At 40.2% G+C, this 21,033-nt stretch overlaps 1 protein-coding gene and 1 pseudogene across 1 annotated transcript in view; one reads left to right on the forward strand and one right to left on the reverse strand.

The window, feature by feature from the left end:
- LHFPL3 (LHFPL tetraspan subfamily member 3) overlaps positions 1 to 21,033 on the forward strand; it is a 579,616-nt gene that overhangs the window by 70,292 nt on the left and 488,291 nt on the right. The window lies entirely within an intron of this gene.
- Positions 711 to 1,155, reverse strand: LOC133775660 (non-histone chromosomal protein HMG-14-like; annotated as a pseudogene).

Consider the following 21,033-nt stretch of genomic DNA (forward strand, 5'->3'; position numbering starts at 1 on the left):
TTCCAATAAAATTGTACAAGTTCCATTGAAGTATAAATTATAGGTTATAATTTTTTACCATATAATATTTTTGTCCGTTATTGAGATTTTATTGGTGTTGAGAATCAGCACACACATTTTAATTTGTACACAATTCTTAACATACATACCAAAAATCTAAAAAGCCATGAATTGTCATTCTTTTTTTTAAAAGTTATTCCAGTGACTTTCCAGCTTCAAATTTGGAGGCAACTCTTCCTTAAGAGGCTATCAAGTACAAGTATCTTCAAATGTTGCTGTTACATAAATCCCACCCATTCACAATAGAATAGCATATAAACAACACTCGAATTTTTAATCTTTCACAGCACATTAACAAAATCATTAGGAAAACTGGACTACCACAACCAAAGATGTTACAGAGTGCACATGGTTCTGACAGAACAAGGAGTGGTTTTCTGTAAGAAACAATTCCACAAAACATGGGAGAAGTAACAAAATATTCGAGACACATTAAATGCACAATTGAGACTCCAAATTGCCATTTAGTATGCGTTGTACTGTAGGATATAAAAACCACCCCCACCTATGGAATGTTAAGCTGACACCCAAGACAGTCAAAGCCTCCCAGAATTCAATATGCCACTATTTTCTGGTTGTACCAAAAAATAAACAACCAGCAAATGATTTCAACTCTTAAATAAAAAAAAAATCGTTTACAATTAAAAAAATGGGATGAGGTGGGCTTCCCTCCTTCTTAAAAATGTTTCTAGAGCTACTAAAAAACTTGCATTTACAAAATAGTTGATAAAAATATTCCTCTGGATTGTGCAAGAACGGAGACAGGGACCACTGTAACACATGGTGTATGGTATGAATCGGACTTGGCTTCTTTCTCTTCGGCTTCATCAGAGGCAGGACTCTTCTCGTTTTTCGTTTCTCCGCTTTCTGCAGGCAAGTCTTTAGCTTCTTGGTGAGCCACCTCGGCCAGTTTTCCCTGTGCTCCTCTCTTCCCCTTCGCTTGCACTTTCTTGTCGATGACTTACCCTTCCCGGCGGCCTTCTTGGGCTTCGCTTCCACCTTCGCGGGGGCCTGCTTCCCCGACAAGCGCGCCGACCTCCTCTTGCGCTCCTCCTTGGCCGCCCCCTCGGCAGAGCTGACCTTCCTCTTGGGCATCCTGGCGGCGCGGAGGGCGCGTGCCGGGTGCCTGCGGGCCGCGGCGCGCCGAGAGCCTTCGCGGAGCTGGGCTGCCTGGCCGCTGCCGCTCCTCCCGCCGCCCGAGCTGCTGGGACCCGCCACCATATACTATTTTTTTTTTAACTTTTATTTAATGAATATAAATTTCCAGTGTACAGCTTATGGATTACAATGGCTTCCCCCCCCCATAACTTCCCTCCCACCCGCAACCCTCCCCTCTCCCGCTCCCTCTCCCCTTCCATTTGCATCAAGATTCATTTTCAATTCTCTTTATATACAGAAGATCAATTTAGTATAAAGATTTCAACAGTTTGCACCCACATAGAAACACAAAGTGAAACATACTGTTTGAGTACTAGTTATAGCATTAAATCACAATGTACAGCACATTAAGGACAGAGATCCCACATGAGGAGCAAGTGCACAGTGGCTCCTGTTGTTGACCCAACAAATTGACACTCTAGTTTATGGCGCCAGTAACCATCCTAGGCTGTCGTCATACTATTTTTTAAGAAAGTGCAGAATCGTGTTTGTTGGGCTTCATTACTTCGCCAAATGCATTCTAACTTCCGTATCTCTTTTGTTATTGTGACAATTTCTATGAAATGAAATAATACTTAATATTTGGCCTTTTGATCATTACACCTAAGAAAACCTCCCCTGATATATTCCTGGGATTCACAGCACAGACTTGCAGAGTCATCATAGGAAAACGTAATTTTGGTCAAGAAGTCTTCAGCCACTTCACGCATATCATCCCCTGGTTTCCCCCGAGTGACAATACTTTTCCCTTTCCCCTTCTCTTGGAGCACTGTCTTCTCCCGTGGTACACCCTCCATGTTATGACAAGAAGGTGCCCTCTTCCTCTCCAGTAGCCTGCTTATTCACTGGACGCTTACTGGTCACCTACTGGGTGAAAAGGTGGGAGGAGAGGGTATGAGCAACCATAAAGATGTAGGGTGTGATGGAAGTTAACCAAGAAGGGTTTAGTTCAGAAAAGGGGTGACAACAGACATGTGCCTTGAAGCCAGAGTAGAATGTTAAGCAGTGAGTCCTGTGGGTATAGTTTACCCTGAGTCTCACAGAGACAGCAGAAGGCAGCTTCAAGTGTGTGCTTCCTCAAGATAGGGAGACAGAGCGAGCCCTCCTCTTATGTTCATCTCTTTCTGGCTAAGAAACCCACAACCCACTTCTCTAACTTTGGGCCTGGGTATTATTTTCTGTATGTTGAACTAGCTTTTCCTGGTCAATCCCCTCACCTTCTCTTCAACTTTCCTTTAGCGTAGGGATGATGACTTCACAAAGGCCTCCCAGGAAGGTGTGATCAGTGCTGGGGTCTGGGGCGGACTGCAGAAGTAAATGTGGCACCATCTCCTTGTAGGAAGTTCACAGTTCTCTTCCCCCTGCTGTGAGGTCCCTTACCGTGGGAAGCAACCCCGTTGTCTTCCATATGAGATGCATGAGGAAAGGCAGGCCTGCGGAGTTCAGTCTCTGTTTCCAGGGAGGATTTCCTGAAGGGGAAGCGCAGCCATGGCACAGCAAAGGTAATGTCCATCAGAGTTAGCGGTCGGTTTGGGACCCGTCTGGCTCCTCTGCTCTGTGCTATTTGTGGATTCCCTTTTTGTCTCTTTGGGCTGAAACCAGGACAAAGTGAGAGGCAGGTGACAACTGTCCCAGTAAAACAGGAATGAGAACTTTTAATGTGTTTCCACATGTATGTCCTCATTTAATTCTCCCATCCATCCTATGTTTAGTATTCCATTTTTCAAAAGAAAATGAGACGTGGAGAAACAAGATAACTGTGCAGTATCTTCTAGCCATTAGTAAGAGGTTCAAGTCCAAGTCTTCTTGCCTTTCACACCTTATTTTGGGCTGCTTGGGCAGCTGCCATGGCCCATTTCTTATTCTTACTTTTCTGTTCTTCACTGACAAATTGCTGTGGTCATATCCATCTGGAACATTCCCTGGAATTCCATCTGTCCTCTGGGCTTTCCATGTCCGTCTGTCACACCATTTTACTCTGCTGTGTTGGCCTGGCTTTCTTCCTTATTGGCCATCACAGCTGCCTTTGCTGAATGTATTTTTATTTTTCATTGACTCATAGTAATTACATATATTTATTTCAATGCAAGTGTACAATGTGTATTGGCTCAGTGTAAGTGGTGTATCTATCTCCTTAGATGTTTATCATGTCATTGTTTTGGGAGCACGCAAAATCCTTTGTGCTAACTACTGTGAAATATTCAGTTGACTGTTACCAACCATAGTTATCCTACTGGGCTATAGAACATGAGGTTAATCCTGTTATCTAACTGCATCCCTGTACCTGTTCTCTATTCTGTCTGTACCATAGCTTCTTGAGACAGGGATTAGGTCTTATTTGTATTGGGATCCTCAGAGTCTCCCACATGGTCTGAAATATAGTAGGTCTTTAAAAACTGTCAATTATCTTTAATGACAGAGTTTATAGAACTATGGTTGGAATAGAAATATTGGTTTCTAGAAGATTCTGCATGCTACTGAAAGGTGGCAGAATAGTGGGGGAAGATGTCATTTTCTGTAGAGTTTCCTTGGGGATGAGAGTTTCCACAAGCTGGCCCAGAAGCTGCTACCCCTGCTGACCTCTCATTTTTATATGTTCCCACTTCTGTATGTACCAGGCAAGGCTATAGTATAGATCCAAGGTATAAGAATACAGGTACTACATTGTTTGAAATCTGAAAGAATATTGGTATTTTGTACAGTTTTAATTCCACTGGATGATTTAAGAGAAACGATTTATACTTATTATTTTTTGATGATTTTTCCCCATTTATCATTTAACTGGATGAGATCAAAATAAATCACCAGGGAGCACAACGGATTGTGTTCTGTCCTTAAGGCAATTATATTACCCTGGAGTGGCTCTAAAGGGTCATGGTGAGAGGCTTGGTAGAAGATTCTATGAGAAAATTGGAATTTTTACCTGTCATCTATTTTACAGATTAATGCCTTTAAGCAGTCACTGAGGGTTTAGTTACTTACTGTGGTTCAAAGAAAAAGACACATGTTTTCTGCTGTGATGATGGATGTAAGAAGTATCTAACCCTACTGAGTAACTATTGGTAGAAAGAACAGTTTGGCATAAATTATACTACAACTAAAGTTGTGTTTGGTAAATTTTGTCCAACCTTCATTGGGAGAATACAACTAACTCCATCTGGTTGGTGAATTCTTTGTTATTTTTAAAAAAGGTTTAATTAATTTATTTTAAGGGGAGAGAGAGAATGAGAGAGAGAGAGAGAGAGAGAGAGACCTTTACCCACTCACTGGTTCACTCCCCAAATGCCTGCAACAGCTGTGGTTAGGCCAGGTTGAGTCCAGGAGCCTAGATCTCCACTTGTGTCTTCCACATGCATGGCAGGGACTCAAGTACTTGAGCCATCATCATATGCTGCTTCCCAGGTGCATTAGCAGGAACTGGTTCAGAAGCATAGAGCAGCCAGGACTCAAGTCAGGCACTATAATGTGGGATACGGGGTGCAGATATATTGAGCAGTGACTTAACCTACTGCACTACAAGGCCTTTCCCTGGTAGGTCAATTCTTTCAGCCACCTAGGGGCATATTCTGAAGGTAATCTATAATGCTGAGCCATTTGGTTGCCATTCTACTAAAAGAAAAAGCCAAAGGTTTTAAATAGATCACACTGAAGTTTGTTGGTTTACTAGATAATTCTTGCCTAATATTTCCAGTTTTCTTTTACCTGTTGTGTGCGTTTTGCCAGATTACAGAAATGATACATGAAAAAAAATCTAGAAGTTTGACCCCTAAGACAGTACCCTTTGCACTTAACAGAATGAGCACAAGTGTCCCTTAATACGATCTAAGTTGGCTGGTCTTTGTGGTTTCTATGAGGCCACAGGCTTTTCAAAAATTTACCAAAATATTCACCTCGAAAATTTCAATCTCCTTCTTCCTCAAACCATTCATACAACTACGTATGATTTTTCATTATACATTCTTTGGAATTATTTTTATACATGCTCCTCATTGGTGCAGACAGCTACCATCTGTACAGGTCTAGCGAATTCTCAGTGGGTGCCTCATTACATTGTTGGAAGTAAATTGTATTTGACATTTGTACTGGGGTTCTATAGAAATAAATAAAATATATATACTTTTCTTGTCTGTCCGACAAAGAGGAAATCCCATGACCAGTTCTTGCTTGAGCATGAGTCTAGTTCTGGGGGTGGTGGGAGACAGATTACCCCACATTCTCTTTGGTCAGCAGCAAGGGCTCTCCATTCCCTGTGTGGTGAGGGACAGTAGCACTGGTGATGAACCACGTTTGGAGAAAACCAAGATTCTCAGCCACGAGCTGTAAATATAGTATCACACGGTTATTCTACAGCCATTCCTATCTTTATTCCAAAGTAGTTTATAAAGTTCCATGAGATTCTCGGAGGAAAATAAAACCTGAAAGAAAATATTATTTTGTGCATTCTTCACAGGCAGTAGCTAATCATCTAACATTTGTTCCCTAACTAGTGGACAGAATTTTATAAAATGTATGTGAAAACATAATGTTTTCACTAGGTATAAATAGCCAAATCAATTTCAACACTGTTCAGAAGACCAGAACATATTTTCTATTTACCAAATAGGAAATGAAACACACTGGTGGAGAAGAAAAAAAATGAATGTAACCTTTTGGTTAGCTAGAATTTTAAAAACAAAAGCAGATATCCTAAACTCAAATTTTATTTAAGGAAAAAAGAGAAATAATGTCAGATATTTTTCAGAAATTCAATTTCAGAAAGAGACTAGAACACATCTATTAAAACCAACTAGATTTAGTCTAGAAACAGCCAAGAAGTACACGTATTCACTCTCTGGCTTTGCTGTTGATATTTGAATGGCCCCCAGGCCATGGATCTCATTAAGAAAACGATTCAGAAAATGAAAAAAAAAATCTGGTGAGGAGAAAACAAATAATACAAATTACTAAGGGAACAACGGAATTAATTTATGAGGAAAGATTAAAGTAGCAAAGACCGTCTGGCTTTGCTTAGAAGTGACTCAGGGGACTCATAATAATGGTCCGAAAAAAAAAAAAAAAACCCACACATTTTAAAGGAATCATTTCTCATGATGCCACCTGGGTGTAATCAGAACTAACAGGATAAACTCAAAAATATTGTCAAAAAATGCTTCCAGCCAGTAAGTACTTGGGATGACTGTTTACTCCCATTGGAAGTGCTGAAGGTTTTAAACATTGGGATTTTCAAGCAAATAAAGCACAGAAGGTCCTCTTTGTTACTATGCATTAGTCTCCTCATTTAATACACCTGAGATCCATAGTCCCAGGATATGGGGAGAGCGCCCACAACTTAAATATAGTATAAGAAAGCAACAATTGAGAAATTATATCTGACTTGTTAGTCAAGGGTTTTTGCCAGTAGATTTCACTTTTGCTGTTCCCGAATCTGGCAACTCATTCTCTGGGACTCAGTCATACTTGAAAAGCCACACCCAAGGGATGGACATTTGACCTGGGTCCTTATGAGGTCACCTAAAGTGGCCTGTCTATAACATAGCACCTGGCACAGTGTGATGGAATCACAGGTTTACCTATGTCTCCCCTTTCGGAAGCTCCTTTGGGGCAAGGACTGTGTCTTGAAATCCTCTCTGATCCCTAGCACTTCTCAAGATACTGTGCACATAGGCAAAATTTTATTACATGAATGAATGAATAAGGCAAAAGATACCAATAATAATGGAACTATTCAACTCTTCCCTTTTGGAATGCATTGCTTTGAAGTTAGGGTAAGTTTTAAATTTTCAGATCTCTATGCAGTTTTAAAAGTGTGATTAAATATATCTTAGCAGAAAAATAAAAGAGGATAAAGATTTGTAAATTGCACCTCCAGGATCTGGCCAGAATAGGTTGTAGTTTTGGTGGCACAGGAAATGTAATTGTGTTCTTGGTAAGCATTGGGTTTTTTCCTCTTTTCTCATCATGAAATGGAAAGCCTGTAGTGGAGGTGTCATTCATTTTTTAAAAAACTATTGTACTTATTACTTTTAAAAATATTTATTTATTTATTTATTTGAAAGTCAGAGTTACACAGAGAGAGGGAGGCAGAGAGAGAGAGAAAGTGAGGTCTTCCATCTGTTGGTTCACTCCCCAAATGGCCGCGATGGCTGGAGCTGCGCTGATCCGAAGCCAGGAGCCAGGAGCTTCTTCCAGGTCTCCCACGTGGGTGCAGGGGCCCAAGCACTTAGGCCATCTTCTACTGCTATCCCAGGCCACAGCAGAGAGCTAGATGGGAAGTGGAGCAGCCAGGACTAGACCCAGTGCCCATATGGGATGCCGGCGCTTCAGGCCAGGGCATTAACCTGCTATGCTACAGTGCCGGCCCCATATTGTATTTATTTCAAAGGCAGAATGACAGAGAGAGGAGAGACAGAGATCTTGCATATACTGGTTTACTCCCCAAATGACCACAGCAGCCAATGCTGGGCCAAGCTGAACCCAGGAGCCTGGAACACCATCCTGGTCTTCTAAGTGGGAGGCAGGGATCCAGGTACTAGGACCATCATCCACATTGGCAGGATTAGCAGGCACATTAGCACATTAGCAGGTAGCTGGATTGGAAGCAGAGCAGCTGGGACTCCAACTAGTGCTCCCATATGGGGTGCTGGTGTTGCAGGTGGTGGCTTAACCTGCTGCATCACGACGCAGCCCCCAAGGTGTCCCTTTTGTATATGACAAGAGCGGATGTTAGCAAACTACAGCTGCCAAGCCACATCTGGCTGCCACCTGTTTTTGTACAAGGTAATATCTAAGAATGGTATTTATATTTTTAAATGGTTGAAAAATTAAAACAAGAATAGCACTTTGTGACATGAAAATTGATTGAAATTCTAATTTCAGTGTCCACAAATAAAGCTTGTTAGAACACAAGTATGTTCATGTTACAGGTTGCCTTCGGCTGCTTTTGTGCTGCAGTAGCCTTGGTTGTGACAGATCATGTGCAAGCTTAATATATTTACTAGCCAGACCCCCCCCTTTTTTTTAAAGATTTATTTATTTATTTGAGAGAGAGAGAGAGGGAGAGAGAGAGGTCTTCGATCCGCCGGTCCACTCCCCAATAGGCCACAACTGTGCCAATCCAAAGCCAGGAGGCAGGGGCCTCCTCTGGGTCCCCCATGCAGGGGCAGGGGCCCAAGGACTTGGGCCATCTTCTACTGCTTTCCCAGGACACAGCAGAGAGCTGCATCGAAAGTGGAGCAGCTGGAGCTTGAATCTGCGGCCATATGGGATGTCAGCATTACAGGCGGCGGCTTCACCCGCTATGCCGCAGCGCCGGCCCTAGCCTGTCCTTTACAGAAAAAACTCACTGATCCTTGCTCTAGAATGATAATGGAGTTTTCCTTTACTGTAGATGAGAATGATATCCTTGATTTGGTCAACAAGCTAAATCTTTAAATGGTTACTTTTATGAAATGGCTTAGAGAGTTCATTATTTTCTGGTTTTTCTACAGTTTATAATATATACTGGTAAAATAGGCCTTGCTTAAAAAATTTGGAACTAAATATTTGTTTTCAAAGAAGAATTACATTTAGTTTAATGTCTTTGTGGTTAGACGTGTAGTGAAGTGAAACAAAGATTTTTAAAAAAATGCTTTTAAGATTCATTAGGAAATCAAAAATAATTTGATCATAGGTCCATTTTTACTGAACTAAAATTGTTTGAGAATTTCATGCTGTCTTTTAGAGAGAGTACCTTGGGAGGTATAGCCTACCCACAGCATCAGTGTGGCTGACTTCTTAGTCTGATTGGTAGCACTATTTCGTAGGGGTCACTTCTCTCCTGGAAGGCATCAGGATCTAGACAGTAAAATGTTAAGACAATTAGCAGCAGTTGAGGCCGGCACCAGGGCTCAATAGGCTAATCCTCTGCCTGCGGCGCCAGCACACCGGGTTCTAGTCCCGGTCGGGGTGCCGGATTCTGTCCTGGTTACTCCTCTTCCAGTCCAGCTCTCTGCTGTGGCCCAGGAAGGCAGTGGAGAATGGCCCAAGTGCCTGGGCCCTGCACCTGTGTGGGAGACCGGGAGGAAGCACCTGGCTCCTGGCTTTGGATCAACACCGTATGCCGGCCGCAGAGGCCACTGGGGGGTGAACCAACAGAAAAGGAAGACCTTTTTCTCTGTCTCTCACTGTCTAACTCTGCCTGTCCAAAAAAAAAAAAAAAAAAAAAAAAAGGCAATTAACAGCAGTTGAAAGCAGCAGTCTGTCTCCTTGGTTTTCTGTCTCCAACTATGTCAGGAAGGAACTTTTCTAGGTAGGAGCTGAACTCCACTTTCTGGCCTGCAGAATTATAGAAAGAAATTAAAACCACATTTGAGATACTATTTTTCTCTTAATTAATATTTTGTGTTTTAAAAACTGCTATTTCTCCTCCCTTCATATTCACTCATGAATAATGTAGAATTGATTGGAAATAAAATGCTTTTCATTGCTGATTTTAGTTGTACCTTTAATATTTAATTTATTAGATGACCGTCAAGTTATTTGAAAAAAAAAACATATTCCTGAGATAATGATAGCTAACATTTGCTAGGGGATTATTATATACCTGAATTTTCTTATGTACTTATTTTTTTCTTTTTAAAGATTTATTATTTGTTAATGTTAATGTACATATTAACGGGCTACCGTATACTTCTAAACATGTATAGTGTGTGCTATTCCTACTAGGGTAATCAATGTTGTCCCTTCTCTGGCATTGATGGTTGGAGGTTTGGGGTTTCTGTCTTTTCTTTGCTCATACAATATCTACATGGTTATAGTGAGCCAGTCTCCCAGCAATGCTGTGTAACTCCAGGATCTAATTCCTTCCATCTGGCTTTGATTTGGTGCCTGTTATCTAAACTCTCTCTATTCCCCCAACCCTCCCAGCCTCTAGTAATCACCACTCTGTGTTCAGATTGGGTTTTGGTTCGTTTTTTTAGCTCCCGCATATAAGAAAGAACATGTGGAATTTGTCTTTCTGTGTTTGGCTAATTTAACTTGTCATAATGTCCTTCAGGTTCATCCATTCTACTATAAATGACAGCATTTCACTCTTTTTATGGCCAAATAGTATTCCATTGTGTATGTATACCACATTTTCTGTATCCATTAATCTCATGATGTACACTTTGGTTGATTAGGTATCATTGCTATTGTGAACAGTGCTGCAAAAGCGTGGTGGAGCTGGTATCTGATAAAATGATTTCATATCTTTTAGATTGCTGGATCATATGGCACCTCTAGTTCTATTTTTTTTAAAAGACATTTATTTATTTACTTAGAAGTCATAGTTGCAGAAAGAGAGGGAAAGACAGAGAGAGAGAGAGAGAGAGAGAGAGAGAGATCAGTCTTCCATCTGCTGATTCACTCCCCAGACATCCACAATGTCCAGCACTGGGCCAGGCAGAAGCCAGGAGTCAGAAGCTTCATATAAGTCTCCTACATTGGTCACAAGGGCCCAAATGCTTGGGTCATCTTCTGCGGCTTTTCCCAGGCCATCAGCAGGGAGCTGGATCAGAAGTAGAGCAGCTGGGACGTGAACTGGCACCCATATGGGATGGAGGTGTTGCAAATGGCGGCTTTATTTGCTACACCACAGTGCTGGCCCCTCTATTCCTAATTTTTAAAGAGCTTTCCATAGTGTTTCCAGTGACTGCACTGATGTACATTCTCACCAACAGTGTTTAAGAGTTCCCCTTTCTCTATATATTCCCTAACATTTGTTACCTTTATATCATTTGATAATAGCCGTCTTGACAGAGGTGAGGTGATATCTCTGTGGTTTCCATTTGCATTTTCCTGTTGGTGAGTGAGATTGACATTGAGCATTTTTTTCATATATATTTTGGACATTTGTATTTCTTCTTTTGAGAACTATCCATTCAAGTCCTTTACCCTTTTCTTACTTAGTTGTTGAGTTTTTCTGAGTTGCTGATAAATTCTGGATGTGGTTCCTTTGTCAAATAAGTGGTTTGCAAATATTTTCTCCTATTCTGTTGGATGTTTCTTCACTCACTTGTTTCCTTTGCTGTGAAGGAGCTTCTAGTTTCATATAATTACATTTTTTCCAGTTTTGCTTTTGTTGCATGCATTTTTGGGGCCTTCTTCAGAGAATCATCGCCTACACCAATGTCTTGAAGTGTTTCCCCTATGCTTTCTCCTAATAATTTCATAGTTTCAAGAATTACATTTAAGTCTTTGATCTATATCGAGTTGATTTTTGTATATGCTGGTAAGTAGAGATTTAACTTCCTTCTTCCACACAAACACATCCAGTTTTACCAGCACCATTCACTGAAAACACTATCCTTTCTCCAGTGTATGTTTTTACACCTTTGTCAAAAATCAGATGTCTGGATGTGCATGGATTAATTTCTGAGTTCTCTATTCTGTTCTGTTGATCTATATGTCAGTTTTTATGCCAGAACCATGCTGTCTTAATTAGTATTGCTTTATTATGTTTTCAATATTATGATATCATGATGCCTCCAGCTTTATTTTACTTTATTTTTGCTTAGGATATTTTTCGCTATTCTGAGTCTTTTCTGGTTTCATATGAATTTTAGAATCCTTTTTCTAATTCTGTAAAGAATGCCATGGGTATTGTGATAGGGATGGATTCTGAGATTGCCTTAGGGAGTGTGGGCATTTTAAACATATTAATTCTTCCAATCCATAATTAATCTAATGAAAAGAGTCTGGTGGCACTCCATCTGTCTCAGTGTTTGGGAATAATTTGAGATGTATTAGAGCTAGTTCTTCTTTAAATGTTTTGTATAATTCAGTTACAAAGCCATCATGTCCTGGATTTTCCTTTGATAGGAGGCTTTTAATTACTGCTCCATCCTCATTACTTGTTATTGATCTGTTTAGATTTTTAATATCTTCTTGATTTAATCTTAGTAGATTGTATTTATCCAGAAATTTATCCATTTCTTTAAGGTTTTCCAATTTGTTTTTTTTTTTTCATTTTCAATTCTCTTTATATAGAGAAGATCAATTTAGTATATATTAAGTAAAGATTTCAACAGTTTGCATCCACACAGAAACATAAAGTGTAAAATACTGTTTCAGTACTAGTTATAGCATTAATTCATATTGTAAAACACATTAAGGACAGAGATCCTACATGAGGAGTAAGTGCACAGTGACTCCTGTTGTTGACTTAACAAATTGACACTCTTGTTTATGGCGTCAGTAATCTCCCTAGGCTCTTGTCATGAGTTGCCAAGGTTATGGAAGCCTTTTGAGCTCACCAACTCCGATCTTATTTAGACAAGGTCATAGTCAAAGTGAAAGTTCTCTCCTCCATTCAGAGAAAGGTACCTCCTTCTTTGATGGCCCATTCTTGCCTCTGGGATCTCACTCACAGAGATCTTTCATTTAGGGCTTTTATTTTTTTTTTCCAGAGTGTCTTGGCTTTCCATGCCTGAAATAGTCTCACGGGCTTTTTAGCCAGATCCAAATGCCTTAAGGGCTAATTCTGAGGCCAGAGTGCTCTTTAGGACATCTGCTATTCTATGAGTCTGCTGTGTATCTGCTTCCCACGTTGGATGGTTCTCTCCCTTTTTTATTCTATAAGTTAGTATTAGCAGACACTTGTCTTGTTTATATGATCCCTTTGACTCTTAGACCTATCATTATGATCAATTGTGAACTGAAATTGATCACTTTGACTAGTGAGATGGCATTGGTACCTGCCACCTTGATGGGATTGAATTGGAATCCCCTGGCACATTTCTAACTCTGCCATTTGGGGCAAGTCAGCTTGAGCATGTCCCAAATTGTACATCTTCTCCCTCTCTTATTCTTATAGCTGTTAGTTGTCCTCTTATGATCCATTGTATTTCTGTGGTACCCATTATAATGCCTCTTTTTCATAATTTTATTTATTTGAATTTTTATTGTTTTTCTTTTGTTTGGCTAAAGAATTAATTTCTTTATCTCTTCAAAAAACAAGTTTTTATATTTTATTGCTCTTTTATTGACTTTCTTTTAATTTTAATTTCACTTATTTTTGCTCCAGTCATTATTTCTTGTCTCCTGCTAATTTGCAGTTTGGTTTCTTTTTGCTTTCCTAAGTCCTTGAGGTGTGTCATTTAATTGTTTATTTGAAATCTTTCCTTTTAATGTATGCAATTATTGCTATAAACTGTTCTCTTAACATTTCCAATCTGGTCTTCATTGAACAGGTAAAATATTCTCTATCTCCCCCGCCACAACCTCCTTTCCTTCCTCCCTCCCCCTCTCCCTCTTCTGCCCACAAAGATGCTTTGCTGGCTCAAGTCCATGATTTTTAGACTCACAATCTTCTCCAGACAAATAGGAATATACCTGGAGCATAACTACACTTCCATTCGTCTGGATCCCAAGTCATCAGGGAGCCCGCAGTTGGCAAGGATCCAGTGGGAGAGCAGCTGGGTTATTAATGGAAGATTTAATTTAGGATGAGTGACTGTGACGTGACAGCCCACTTGTGAACACTCAAGAATCTTTGTCTAGAGGGTGAGAGAGGAAAATGAGACTGTGAGCCGGGTACATTCCCCGTTTGAATTCTAGCTGTCACTCAGTGCCTGTGGAACTCAAGGGAACTTGCTGACCTCTTTAAGTTTCTGTTTTCTATTTACAAAACAGGAATAATCACTCTTACAATGACATTCTTCTGAGTATTATAGGGAATTATAGTAAGTGGATGTCCCTGGCCTAGGTTCTGACAACCAGTAAATACTTATCACGTACTGAATACACGTCTTTTCCAACACCTCTGTGCTTTAAATGCTCCGTGTTGCCAAAGTTCCAAAATAAAAACTTACCACTATGATGTGGCCAGGAAGATTCTGGGCAGCAGTAGAGCATAGTAGATAAAATCGTGGCTTTGATATTGAGTAGACTGAATTTGAATCTTGAATCCACCACTACTAGGTGACCCTGGATGACTTGCCCTCTATGCCTCCGTTTCTAAAACAAAGCACCTACTTTTATAAGTGTTGACAGGATGAAAAAGAAAAATTCCAGGAGCCATTGCAGGCATTGGGGAAGTGAACGAGCAGATCAGAGCACTCTCTGTCTCTTCAATGAGTAACCAAAAATTTAAAAAAGATAAGTAAGTAAAATAGAGGATTGCACCCCAGATAGTGGAATAGAGAGACCCTGCACTGGGCTGTGTCCCAGAGAAGAACCAGAGCAACATAGGACTGCGTTGCCAGGAGACTGGGAGAAAACTTCAGTGAAGTGGTGGGTGAAACCCTAACCAGCACGGAGACTCTGACAGCTAGCAGAGAGCGAGAGGAATGAGGCACAGCCAGCGCCTGCCCTGGCTGCTCACTTGTGCACATAATGTACTGCTGATATGCCATCTTTTCTCACACCCAGCCTCCTCAACTCTCTGGTTCTCGTACTTTTCTGTGTGTAACAATTTCAGAGTGGGGGCCAGCACTGTGTCATAGTAGAGTAAGCCTCTGCCTACCATGCCGCCATCCCATATGGGTGTCCTAGCTGTTCCTCTTCTGATCCAGCTGGCCTGGGAAAGCAGTAGAAGATGGCCCAAATGCTTGGGCTCCTGCACCTGCGTGGGAGACCTTGAGGGAAACCCCTGGCTCTTGGCTTCTGATTGGCTCAGCTCCAGCCATTGTGACTATTTGGAGAGTGAACCAGAGGATGGAAGACCCTTCTCTCTGTCTCTGCCTCTCACTATCTGTAACTCTATCTCTCAAATAAATAAATTAAATATTTAAAAAAAGAAAATAAATTTTCAGAGTGAAGGTAGAGGGAGGTACCCAGTGAGATTGTGGAGGCTACAGTAAGTGACAATGCACAGAAGATACACAGCAGAGAAATGGTTCAGGTACTAGGTTCTAGAGGGCCAGGGCCAGAAATGGTGGAGGGTGGAAGGTTGGATGGGTGGGGGGGACCTCCCTCTGTCTTCTCAGAGTTGTTGGTATCATTTCAATGCAAAAATGTATGGCAGGTTCCAGTTCAGGGTCTCAATTCAGTTCCACTGATTCTGTAGTTTCCTCAAATTCCATGATAGCTCCCTAAATTGTGTTTTTTTTTCTCAAGATGACTTAGCCGTGTGTGTGTGTGTGTGTGTGTGTGAGACTTTGTTGGGATCTCAGAGGGTAGAGGGATTGCTAACTAGACACTATGTCAAATGGAATCTTGGTATAAATTTGCTTAATGAATGTTTGTTAAATTTTCTCTCTACCTGAAATTCGAACTGTGCTGATACATTAGAAAGTGCACTTGACCTAAAACCAGGTGGTCCTGATCCAGACTCCTTAACTAACCAACTGTATCATTTGAACAAATCATTCAACTTTCCCGTGTGTCTGTATTATCCATGGAAGAGTGTATCCTACGTATCCTACAGGGGTCCTATATGGATTTTTTGGATAAAAACTAATAAATGTGAAAGGCAGAGTTACAGGCAGAGTGAGAGACAGAGAGAGAGAGAGAGAGAGGGCTTCCCCACTGGTTCACTTCCCAAATGGCCCATCCGAAACCAGGAGCCAGGAGCTTCCTCCATGTCTCCCACGTGAGTGCTGGGGTCCAAGTACTTGGGCCATCTTCCACTGCTCTCCCAGGACATCAGCAGAGACCTGCACTAGAAGAGGAGCAGCCAGGACATGAACCACAGCTGGAGACTTAACCTACTATGCCAGAGTGCCTATTCTGAAAGCAAGTTTAAAGTCAACACAGAAAGAGTTCTGTTAATGACTATAGGATGTAATAATCCACAAATCAAAATATTTCCCCATTAAACTGACCCACTGAGCCATTTCTGAATTATAACACAAACACAGGCATGCAAAGAAGACTAATAGTACATTATTTTGCAGCATTGAAGAAAATATATGTGATAATATGCTTAACATTGTGTTGATTAGTATAGATCACACAAAGATAATCACCAGCTGATCTTAATAACTCAGCAAGTAATTATGTAAGACAGCTCTTAGTAAACAGATAAATGAAAATGTTTGAAGGAATGATTGGCAGAGCAAAATGTCTAATGCTGACATATTTTGAGTGGATCATGGTGATTGAGAATGATTTTCAGAAATGTGATTAACTTCCTGAGTTATGCAGGAAAACAAGAATATTGTAGGAGCCAATCAGAAACAATTTGAATGAGGAATACCTCCTCCTGTGATTTCAATGCAGAAGAGAGACAGCATATTGACAATATCTTTGTCAAAGTAGAGTTTCCAACTAGATTGGTTTGAGTGTGGGTATTTTAATTAAAAGGTAAAACAGACATTGTTGTGCAGAATATGTTCTAACTCTATTCTCATGCTTGCTAATAATCAATTGCCTCTTGATTTATTGCTTACAATGTCAGTTCTAGCTTCCTGAAGTGTTTTATGGAGAATAATGCTAGCTTATCTTTATATATAAAAAGTTTAGCAAGATGAATGATAGATGCAGCTGATTGAATTGTGAGGTTTTTAAGGCCATTCCTCAGAATGGCAGGTGGTTTTGTCTGGACATGTTCTTTGTGGTAGAATACCCAGAGGGCTTATTGGTATAACTTCGTAACAAAAGACGATAGGAGAGGGAAGATATTTTATATGGCTTTGTATATTTTTGAAATTCAGTATTCTTGATTCTTGGTGTATTTCCTAAAATCACCCATCACGTGTCTAATTAGAGCTTAGAAATGACGGTTTCAAAACAATGGAAACTGGGCCCCTGAAGAAGTCCTCAGAAAATGAAATTTGCTATTTCAACTCCATTCGTGGTTGTAAATTTGTTCAAATTTTATTTTTAAATGATCAAAATAGCAATAAGACATCTAGATGCACACAAAGGGAAGTTCAAACAAAGGCAGTATCAAAAATAAGTTGAAGAAATACTTCCCTTTCAGAAGTTAAAGTGTTTAGTCTGGTGCTTAACAAATTTTTTTAGTTATTTAATTATTTAAATTGTTGACAATCTGTAGAACTGGATTTGCTAACTCCGAAAACAGAAGCAGAGCAAGTAGCAATATTTAAAGTGTCTCTAAAAATCTGCTGCAACAGGTGTGACTGAAGTTCTCTGTGCAAACCTTTCTCATGTGTGTGCCCTTTGCACTCAGATTTCAGAAGAACAGAGAACAAGGGGAACATTGACATAAAATTATGATGAAAGGAACAGGAGCTCTCTCCCTTCTCGTACATGCCAGCAAGTTACTGATCTGAGATTCAGTGAGATCTCTCCTTAAAGGGGTCCCTCAAACACTGTCGGTAGGAATGTAAACTGGTTCAACCATTGTGAAGGACAGTATGGAGATTGCTCAGAAAACTACAAATAGATCTGTTATCTTATCTATGACCTAACTGTCCCACTCCTGGGAATATTCCCAGTGGAAATGAAATCAGCATGTGAAAGAACTATCTGTAACTTTATGTTTATAGCAACTCAGTTCATAATAAGTAAGGTATGAAATCAACCTAGATACTCATCAACAGATGACAGGATAAAGAAAATGTGTTATATAGACATGATGGAATATTACTCAGCCACAAAAATTTATGAAATTCTGATTTTTGAAACAAAATGGATGCAACTAGAGATCATTATGCTTAGTGACATAAGCCAGGTCCAAATCCTCTGATTTGTGGTAGTTAATATAAACAGTAAAAAAAAAATATAGTGTCTATGAGTGGAATTGACATCTTGGGATTTGATTATTATATATAGTCTATATTCCTTCTGAACAATGGTCTTCCTACTTTTTTACTTTTTGAACTCTTTATTTAGTGGAGCATTAAGCCTTTGGCAGTAAAGTAAATTAAAGATGTTATAAAAATTAAAAAAGAAACAAAGGAAGGTGGGGGCAGGGGGATGGAGGGAAGTATTATATTCTTAGACTTGTACCTACCAACTGCATGGAATCTGTTCTCTTTATATTAATAAAAAATACAAATAAAAATAATACAAAGGGATAAAGGAATTATCTTTAAAAAAGTTTATGCTCTATTAAACAAAAAGAACCAGCAAATGAAGGCTATCTCCATCCCCCACACTCTGTCCCTCAGTCTTTCAAATAAAATATTTTTTTTTAAAAAAAGGGATGGTGACTAATGAGAGACCCTTAGGTCACTGGAGAAGCCACCCAAGGGATCCTTGAGCTCTTGTGAAGGAGAATTGTTGTAAGAGCAGGCCCTACCCCTGAATCTCTTGGGCTTCCTGTTTTGTGACGTCATCTCTTCCTCCTACACATGCTCCTGCCATGGTGACGGCATCCATCACTAAGTCCTCATCATAGCCGAGCCAATGCTTGTGTGTTGCCCTTGAATCTCCAGCACTGTGAGTCAAACGAATCTCTTTTCTTTATAAAGTTTTTTTTGAAAAGTTTATATAGTTATTCATTTTAAAGGTAGGATGACAGAGACAGAAAAATCTTGCATCCATTGGCTCACTCCCCAAATGCCTGCAACAGCTTGGGGTGGGCCAAGCTGAAGTGAGGAGGTTGGAACATCATCCGTGAGTAATAGAGACTCAAGTGCTAGTGCCATCACCTGCTACCTCCCAGAGTACTCATTAGTAGAAAACTGAATTGGAAGTGGAGGTGAGCCTCAAACTTAAGCACTTGAATAGGAGATGTGGACATCCTAGTTGCTGCCCTAACCACGTCCTGCAATGTTCGTCCTTTCTCAAAGGCTTCATCTTCATGGTGAGGGTGCAGCTGAAACCTAGGCATCTCTGATCTCAGCTTTCATCATGCCTCTCATCTAAGTGCTAGGGAAATCATACTCAGATGGAAGACCAATTCACACTTGTAAAAGGGGAGTACTTCAGTCTACGCAACTGGAATAGTGAATTGTCATCAGGGAAATAGAGGTTCAAAAATGAACTAAATATTTACAAATGATAAAATGCTACTTGTTTCTAAATGCAAGTAGAAAAAATTGTTTACCAAATATTATTAAGCTTAACTTCTGCCCAGATGTATATCACTTGGTTGTATATTCAAATTTGATCACTATCTATCTTTTTCACTGGCTTCTTTTATTGTTGGATTATTTCCAAAGATGAAAATTACATTTTTCCAACTCTGTATGACTTGTTATGAAATATATCTTCTTCTATTTATACAAAAAGGGGAAAGTTTACTCAAACTCCATTAGCTCATGGTTAACCTCAAATTGACAGAAACTTAAGACTTAATTCTCCTACTAAGTGTTGTTGAATAATCCTTTTATTTTTTATTGCTGAATTCTAGTTTAAAAATCAAGTGTTCAAGTCATAATTTATTTCTGAATTAAATACTATATTTTAAGGGAGATAATAGTTCAACAAAAAGATGTTTGTACATCTAGTCATATTTTTATTATAAGACATTGATTTCAAAAAACCTCTCCTTTAATATTAATAAGAGCTATAATTTAGCAAGTGTTTACCATAGCTTTAAGCCCTATATTATGTCCTTTATAATAATTCATTTAATTCTTGCTGCGTTCCCTTAAGGGGACCTGGCCTTGTCTGCCTTACAGATGAGAGGCTGAGGTGAAGATGCATAAATGAACTTGACCTCAGCGAGTGGTGGATGCCCCAAGTTCTTGCTCCTGACCAATTTCCTGCACTCCCCTTCCTCCTCTGTCATTAGTTTCCCATCTTTTGAGGATTGTCACAGAGAGGGAGCAAATAAAAACTAAAAGTGTCCCTCAGTTATTAAAAAATAAGCCCAGGGAAAACAAAGCACCCCGCAGTAAAATCTTACCCATGAAGGAGACTTTGCTTAGTAATAAACTTTACAAATAGTTTCACTGGCACAACTAATTACAGTGCTCAGGCAAAATAGGGAGTGGGCCAGGACCTCCAGTGCAGTACACCTGGGTGTTTCTTTATGCATCATGATCTATTCTAGGACAACACCAACACAGCTGGTAAGTAATTGTGTGATTCACATCACTCATGCAGAAAGAGAATCCCCATCTTACAGTAAGGAGCTCCACAGCTCATGCGACAGTTCTCACATGTCTGCTTTGTGTCTCAAAAATCCATAGATCCCTTACAGGTTTGTGTACTATAAATGATCCTAGACAGACCCGATTTATCCTACTAAAGGCATTTTCACCTAAGGACTCGTCTGCTGCTCAATATCCTTAATTTGTTTGCCGGAGTTGATCATTAGCATTTTTACAGAGACATCACCTGCCTTGTTCCTTTCTGAAGTTCTTTAAACACGTCCTCCACACACTAAAGTGACAGAAGGGCTTGCAAGCCTGCTCCTCATCTGAGCACTCCCTGGGAGCCTTGAGGAAGAAATGGCTGCTGCTGGGCTCTTTTCAAAATCAGTTATTGGGTTGGAAATACATCAAGCCAAGGGAAGGAAAGAGACAGGGTCTGGCTTGTTGTCACCTGCAGATTGCTTCCTGTAAGACCAAAATAGGTAAAAATTCTTGGCAGTTGGTGGCCAGCATCAACCAGCAGAGTGAGACTCTAGGTGGTCCCGATTAACCTCTTTTCCTACAATTAATTTGATGATGTTGAGCAAGCACTGACATTGGAGCCATGATGCACCTGTCACATCCTCACCTTATTTGTCCTCACCCAGGATGTTGCTTTCCGTTCCCTCTCCAGGGGGGCCTTCACCCTTCGACTTGGAATCCTTAAATCCTCACCATCTACATCCATCTATGCTGGTTAGGACCTATAAAGCACCTAAGTCATTCATCACTTAGTGGGACACATTCTGAGCAATGCATTCTGGGCAATTCTGACATCGTGTGAACATTACAGAGTGAATGGAAACAAACCTGAATGGTGCAGGCCAATCACTCCATGTGATTGAAGCCTTGATGCAGTTAAGAC

This window comes from Lepus europaeus, chromosome 1, assembly GCF_033115175.1.
Source record: "Lepus europaeus isolate LE1 chromosome 1, mLepTim1.pri, whole genome shotgun sequence".
NCBI lineage: Eukaryota > Metazoa > Chordata > Mammalia > Lagomorpha > Leporidae > Lepus > Lepus europaeus.